Genomic DNA, 8,810 nt, shown 5'->3' with positions numbered 1-8,810 from the left:
CCAGTACAGTACACTCCTACCAGTACACTCCTACCAGTATGCTCCTACCAGTACACTCCTACCAGTACACTCCTACCAGTACAGTACACTCCTACCAGTACACTCCTACCAGTACGCTCCTACCAGTACGCTCCTACCAGTACACTCCTACCAGTACAGTACACTCCTACCAGTACGCTCCTACCAGTACACTCCTACCAGTACACTCCTTTGGGATAATCAGGAAATGCAGACAGACTGTGGGTGGGTTGATGTGAGTGGGACAGCCAGGCAGAGGAAGCTCAGACTTCATCTCCAGGGTTTCTGCAGGCTTTCACTCACTGCCATGACTAAGCAAGATTTTACCTTCATTTCAGACATGACTCCCATCTAAAATTTAGAGAACAAAAGTGTTGTTTCTATATATTTTCACTGTATAGAGTTTGTGCTTTTAGCAGAGATTATTATATAAAAATAACCTTCCTGGTCTCCTCACTATCAACAACACAACATACAGCAGTACAAAAAAACAGCATTTTTAATATTTTTCTCTGGAAAGGGTCAGAGTTAAAAAAAATAATTACAATTAATAAGGCTTATTCAAGCCACCAATGACCACCACTACACCTTTATATAACCACCATTATATAACCACCATTATATAACACCATTATATACTGAGTTTAAACTGAGTTTAAACAAAACACATCATCATGGTTTTCTCTCTTTGCTGTAATTATTCCCAAGGTGCTCAGTGTGCTTTAGTTTTAGTTTCATTTCTGTCTCCATTCCTGTCTGGTGCACATCTGTCTGTGCGTTCTGATTGGCCGTTGGACTGTGTGTCTGTGTGCTCTGATTGGCAGAGGTGTCAATTCCAGGTTCACAAAGTATAAGTCCTCACCAGGATTTTGCTCAGCCTTCCTGGATTGTGTTGATTCCACTAATTTTACCTGGATTGCACTAATTAGAAAATCTAGCAAGCTTGAGCAAAATCCTGGTAAGGACTTTTACTTTCTGAACCTGGAATTGACACCTCTGCTGATTGGTCGTTGGGCTGTGTGTCTGTGTGCTCTGATTGGCACGTCCTGACCATCCGCAGTGTCGGTTGCTCTGTGTGTGAAGCTGCTCATCTCTGCATCTCCTCTGTCCTGTAACATTACACTCAACAGCAGAAAGTGTTCATCTAGAATGTGGAAACTGCTGGAAACATATAGTGTCTCTTTTCCAGTGATGTGCAGTAGTGATGAAGACATCTGGTTCTTCTCCAGTGATGTGTGGTTTTCTTTCTATTGTCCTCACCATTTGAACTACTCCCGCCCCCTCGTGTTTGCCCCACCCCCTTGTGTCTGCCCCACCCCCTCATCTCCTGTCTCTGGTGTGGAGTGACCCTGATGTGCATCCTGCCTCACATCACTCTGTATTACAGGACATGCAAACACTCTTCATCACTCTTCATCTCTTCATCACTCTTCATCACTCTTCATCACTTCAACACTCTTCATCACTCTTCATCACTTCATCACTCTTCATCACTTCATCACTCTTCATCACTCTTCATCACTTCAACACTCTTCATCACTTCAACACTCTTCATCACTCTTCATCACTTCATCACTCTTCATCACTTCATCACTCTTCATCACTTCAACACTCTTCATCACTCTTCATCTCTTCATCACTCTTCATCTCTTCATCACTCTTCATCACTTCATCACTTCAACATTCTTCATCACTTCAACATTCTTCATCACTTCAGCACTCTTCATCACTCTTCATAAATTCATCACTCCATCACTTCATCACTCTTCAACACTCTTCATCACTTCAGCACTCTTCATCACTTCAACACTCTTCAGCACTCTTCATCACTTCATCACTCTTCAGCACTCTTCATCACTTAAACACTCCCATCACTCTTCATCACTTTTCATCACTTCAGCACTCTTCATCACTTCATCACTCTTCATCACTTTTCATCACTTCATCACTCTTCAGAAGGTTTGTAATTGTATTAATTGTATTAGGTTTGTAATTGTATTAATTGTATTAGGTTTGTAATTGTATTAAGCTGTTCAGTGATATAGTGTCAGCAGGTCAAAACTCAGTGATGTCATCGTGAAATGAGACTTTCTCAGATGTTAATTTCTCTTCTCTCCTTGAATCCTACAGTACATTTATTACAAACCTTAATTCACAAAACAAATCTTTGAGTGCTGTTCATATTAACATTTCCCAGCACTATTCTGAAAGGATAAGAGCCAAAAAACATCAATGTAGTGCTTTTCCCACTCTTCATCATTATCATCATCATCATCATCGACATCATCATCATCATCATCCTTATGCCTTTGAGCACATTAACCACTATTTTGGGTCCTGAATTCAAAGCAAAGTTTTAACCCAAGGAGTGAGTCATTAATGAGGTCAATGACAATGCAGTGATGAGCCAATCTATATGCAAATGATGCTACTAGCGCTGACAGATGTGCCTGCATGTTCCAGAATCAATAAGCAATACTTAGCCTGCAATAAATCAATGTGTCATTAATGCAGACCATACTAGCTGCTCACCGCACGACTGTAACTGTAATAAGTCTATCATTAAAGCAGACCACACGAGCCGCTCACCGCACTGCTCTAACTGTAATAAGTCTATCATTAAAGCAGACCAAACAAGCCGCTCACAGCAGTGAGCAGTTCTATTATTCTGATGAATGATGTCGGGGCAGAGGGAGGGACTACAACTTTCAGATGTTGCATTACATAATGATCTATTTCAGAAAGAAATGAATGTATTAGACAAGGATGCCAATGTATGAATCATCACATGCGTTGGTTTTAAGATCCGTCATTCTGGTTGACAGTACATAACCAGTTGAAACTGCCTCTCTATTACACTGATTTGTGATGCTAGGCTGTAGCGCCAGTCATTTTTAATGCTGACAGACTATTTGTAATTCATGGAACACACAATGGGAGTGCTATTATGCTACTGACTTGAATAAGTAAATATGTCCATGAATCAGCCTCAAACATTAAATGATTTATAGTGTCCATGTGATGGAGCCTCCTACAATATGTAAATACAAAGTCTTGTGTGAATCACAAACATGAGGAAAGACACAGTGTAATTTAGGTCAGTTTATTTGTCAATGATTTTGGTCTCAGTTTCATCTCAACCTCTCATGTAAAAAAACATAGAAATGAACACAGAGATGAACATAGAGATGAACACAGAGATGAACACAGAGATGAACACACAAACACAGAGATGAACATAGAGATGAACACACATGAACACAGAGATGAACATAGAAATAAACACAGAGATGAACACAGAGATGAACATAGAAATGAACACAGAGATGAACATAGAGATGAACACAGAGATGAACACACAAACACAGAGATTAACCATTCACGAAACGAACCACAGCTGAAGTCAGCAGCCACATTGACCCAAATGATGCCGGTGTACAGAACCCTACAAAAACACAGCTATCTGTTCTCCTGACTGGTGCAGCTCTCGGGAAAGTGGACTGCTTTTGATAAAATATTCATAAACAGAGGAACGGGAGAGAGAAAAGGATGAAAGAGAGAGAAAGAGAAAAGAGAGAGGAAGAGTGTCTAAAAGATTTGAAATGAAAAAACCTCAGTCCAATTTTTTTTTAGTTTTCCTCTAAAAAAGACAAGCCTAGAAGCTGCACAATATCTGCAATATTATATATATATATATATATATATATATATATATATATATATATAATATATGACACTCCCTTTGTAACAATGTAGCAATGAATGTTACCCATTCTATCTATCTATCTATCTATCTATCTATCTATCTGTCTGTCTGTCTGTCAGTAGTATTGGTAGTGGTTGGTACTTTTGTTACAGTTTTTCTCAGTCGGTTTGGTTCATTTCTCACATCATGATTTACATTGGCATCACAACTAGTGCATTTCTCAAAACAATTAGTGCAAACAGCAAAACTGCAAAATCACATACTTCACTCAAAATTCTTTGTTTTTGCCCCAAAATCAAATATTTACGTCAGTCAATTTGTCAGTGCCATCAGAGTATCTAGTCTGTGTGCCATCGCCTATAAACAAGGCAGTCAAAATACTTAGTCATGTCGTCAGTGCAACTTTAAGTCACAGTCAGTTCAGACTGTATATTCTGATGGAAACTAGCTAAGCTTTTGATTTCAAGAACGCTGCACATTCTGGGGTATATCAAATACATGTTACACACATACAAACTTACATAGAACACAAAGTTACACATGACTGTATGTGGGAGACTGATAGCAAGAAATTGGACTGGAATCAAATTTGTACAGCAATATTGTTTGACTGTATTGTTCGCACTGCAATTTGTTGACAAAAACAAATCTGATTGAAATTCAGAAGACAGACAACTGACTGGAAAAACTGCAAAATTAGAAACTTATTCTACACATTCAAAACAACCTGAGCACATACAGCCTCCCCTTGCTGTGTGAAAATGGAACCTCTGCCCCACCCCATGAGCTAGTCTTGATATCTTATATGGTATAAGAGGGCAAAAATGCAAAACAAAAAATACTGTAAATACAGTAACGTCAGAGTTTACGTCAATTTGCATCATTACAGCAGAGAGCACATTTCTGAATTACACACATATTCTCTATGAAATGTTTGAACGATTGCAGACACAGTTGTTCTTCCAATATTCAGCTGCACCCAGCGACCAGCTTCAGCCATTGTGAGACCATGACTTACATGTAAAACATGGTCCACAATTGTTGCCCTTATTTCACTGTTTTGTCCCCTCAGCCTTACACCACATAGTCTTACCCCTCTACACCACATGGTCTTACCCCTCTACACCTCACAATCTTACCCCTCTACACCACAGTCTTACCCCTCTACACCACAGTCTTACCCCTCTACACCACACAGCCTTACTCCTCTACACCACAATCTTACCCCTCTACACCACACAGTCTTACTCCTCTACACCACAGTCTTACCCCTCTACACAACAGTCTTACCCCTCTACACCACACAGTCTTACCCCTCTACACCACAGTCTTACCCCTCTACACAACAGTCTTACCCCTCTACACCACACAGTCTTACCCCTCTACACAACAGTCTTACCCCTCTACACCACACAGTCTTACCCCTCTACACCACAATCTTACCCCTCTACACAACAGTCTTACCCCTCTACACCACAGTCTTACCCCTCTACTCCACACAGTCTTACTCCTCTACACCACACAGTCTTACCCCGCTACTCCACACAGTCTTACTCCTCTACACCACACAGTCTTACCCCTCTACACCAGACAGTCTTACTCCTCTACACCACACAGTTTTACCCCTCTACACCACACAGTCTTACTCCTTTACACCACACAGTCTTACCCCTCTAAACCACAGTCTTACTCCTCTACACCACACAGTCTTACCCCTCTACACCACACAGTCTTACCCCTCTAAACCACACAGTCTTACCCCTCTAAACCACACAGTCTTACTCCTCTACACCACACAGTCTTACTCCTCTACACCACACAGTCTTACCCCTCTACACCACAGTCTTACCCCTCTAAACCACACAGTCTTACCCCTTTACACCACAGTCTTACACCTCTAAACCACACAGTCTTACCCCTCTGCACCACACAGTCTTACTCCTCTACACCACAGTCTTACCCCTCTACACCACACAATCTTACCCCTCTACACCACATGGTCTTACCCCTCTACACCTCACAATCTTACCCCTCTACACCACAGTCTTACCCCTCTACACCACAGTCTTACCCCTCTACACCACACAGCCTTACTCCTCTACACCACAATCTTACCCCTCTACACCACACAGTCTTACCCCTCTACACCACAGTCTTACCCCTCTACACAACAGTCTTACCCCTCTACACCACACAGTCTTACCCCTCTACACCACAGTCTTACCCCTCTACACAACAGTCTTACCCCTCTACACCACACAGTCTTACCCCTCTACACAACAGTCTTACCCCTCTACACCACACAGTCTTACCCCTCTACACCACAATCTTACCCCTCTACACAACAGTCTTACCCCTCTACACCACAGTCTTACCCCTCTACTCCACACAGTCTTACTCCTCTACACCACACAGTCTTACCCCGCTACTCCACACAGTCTTACTCCTCTACACCACACAGTCTTACCCCTCTACACCAGACAGTCTTACTCCTCTACACCACACAGTTTTACCCCTCTACACCACACAGTCTTACTCCTTTACACCACACAGTCTTACCCCTCTAAACCACAGTCTTACTCCTCTACACCACACAGTCTTACCCCTCTACACCACACAGTCTTACCCCTCTAAACCACACAGTCTTACCCCTCTAAACCACACAGTCTTACTCCTCTACACCACACAGTCTTACTCCTCTACACCACACAGTCTTACCCCTCTACACCACAGTCTTACCCCTCTAAACCACACAGTCTTACCCCTTTACACCACAGTCTTACACCTCTAAACCACACAGTCTTACCCCTCTGCACCACACAGTCTTACTCCTCTACACCACAGTCTTACCCCTCTACACCACACAATCTTACCCCTCTACACCACAGTCTTACCCCTCTAAACCACACAGTCTTACCCGTCTACACCACACAGACTTACCCCTCTACAACACAGTCTTACCTCTCTACACCACACAGTCTAACCCCTCTACACCACACAGTCTTACCCCTCAACACCACACAGACTTACTCCTCTACACCACACAGTCTTACCCCTCTACACCACACAGTCTTACTCCTCTACACCACACAGTCTTACTCCTCTACACCACACAGTCTTACCCCTCTACACCACACAGTCTTACTCCTCTACACCACACAGTCTTACCCCTCTACACCACACAGTCTTACCCCTCTACACCACACAGTCTTACTCCTCTACACCACACAGTCTTACCCCTCTACACCACACAGTCTTACTCCTTTACACCACACAGTCTTACCCCTCTAAACCACACAGTCTTACCCCTCTAAACCACACAGTCTTACCCCTCTAAACCACACAGTCTTACCCCTCTACACCACACAGTCTTACTCCTCTACACCACACAGTCTTACCCCTCTACACCACACAGTCTTACTCCTTTACACCACACAGTCTTACCCCTCTAAACCACACAGTCTTACTCCTCTACACCACAGAACATAAACCTGCAAATAATTTCATCAAGTTAGGATAAAACTACCAAAATGTAACAACAACAAAAAAAAAAGTAAAATTATGCCTTAGAGATTATGACAACATGTTCAGCACTTTTGCATGTAATGACCTAGGCGATGACCTAAAGATTAAATGTTTTGGAGGGTAAGACAATTCAACAGACAATCCGTACAACACATTTTGATAAACATGACATACTGATAATGTAAAAAACATCAGACAATTGTCCAGGTCCATTTGCAATATGTACAAAAGCATTTGCAAAATGTGAAACACATTGAGAAATGCAATTATGATGTGTACAAGTGACACGGAGATATGGAGACATAATGAACAGTTTTGAGAATTTCAATTCTGATCTGAGAAATGAACCAAATTGACTGAGAAAAACTAGTGGTGGTGCATGATCTAATAGTACTAAGTTTATGGGTTTGATTCCCTGTAAAGCCCTGATGTATGAAGATCAGCTGTATGAAGATCAGCTGTATGAAGATCAGCTGTATAAATATCTGCTGTATGAAGATCAGCTGTATAAATATCTGCTGTATGAAGATCAGATGTATAAATATCTGCTGTATGAAGATCAGCTGTATAAATATCTGCTGTATGCAGATCAGCTGTATAAATATCTGCTGTATGAAGATCAGCTGTATGAAGATCAGCTGTATAAATATCTGCTGTATGAAGATCAGATGTATAAATATCTGCTGTATGAAGATCAGCTGTATGAAGATCAGCTGTATAAATATCTGCTGTATGAAGATCAGCTGTATAAATATCTGCTGTATGAAGATCAGATGTATAAATATCTGCTGTATGAAGATCAGATGTATAAATATCTGCTGTATGAAGATCAGCTGTATAAATATCTGCTGTATGAAGATCAGATGTATAAATATCTGCTGTATGAAGATCAGCTGTATGAAGATCAGCTGTATGAAGCTCTGCTGTAGCCTGTGACTATGTAATGATTAATGATCTCAGTGAGAGATGCAGAGATTACTAAGAACTACGCTGTCCTGCTCTATGCTGTCCTGCTCTACGCTGTCCTGCTCTATGCTGTCCTGCTCTACGCTGTCCTGCTCTACGCTGTCCTGCTCTATGCTGTCCTGCTCTATGCTGTCCTGCTCTATGCTGTCCTGCTCTATGCTGTCCTGCTCTGGTTTAAATCAGAGTTCTTCAGACTTCTGCTGTTAGAAATGTAGTCCGTTCAGGAGCAGCTTCAGAAGCAGACACTGCCCACTTCCTGTCTTCTGATCAGCACTTCCTGTCTTCTGATCAGCACTTCCTGTCTTCTGATCAGCACTTCCTGTCTTCTGATCAGCACTTCCTGTCTTCCTAGAGGAAGTGACATGACTACATTTTCTTATTTCCTTCTTTTTGCTGCTTTCATTGTTATTAAAATTCTGTGCATTGTGAAATGGTTTTATATCGATCCCACATCAGGAGTGTGTTCAGTAATGCAGGAGCGGTTCTGACATTTCAACGCTGAATGCATCAGAAGCTGTGTTGGAAGCTTAAGAGTCCTGATCGATAGCAGGCCGGATATTGCTGAGCTGGGTGAGACAACAGAGTGATTAGTGTG

The sequence above is a fragment of the Brachyhypopomus gauderio genome, unplaced genomic scaffold (genome assembly GCF_052324685.1).
Source record: "Brachyhypopomus gauderio isolate BG-103 unplaced genomic scaffold, BGAUD_0.2 sc50, whole genome shotgun sequence".
Lineage (NCBI taxonomy): Eukaryota > Metazoa > Chordata > Actinopteri > Gymnotiformes > Hypopomidae > Brachyhypopomus > Brachyhypopomus gauderio.
Note: the sequence above shows the minus strand (reverse complement) of the source record.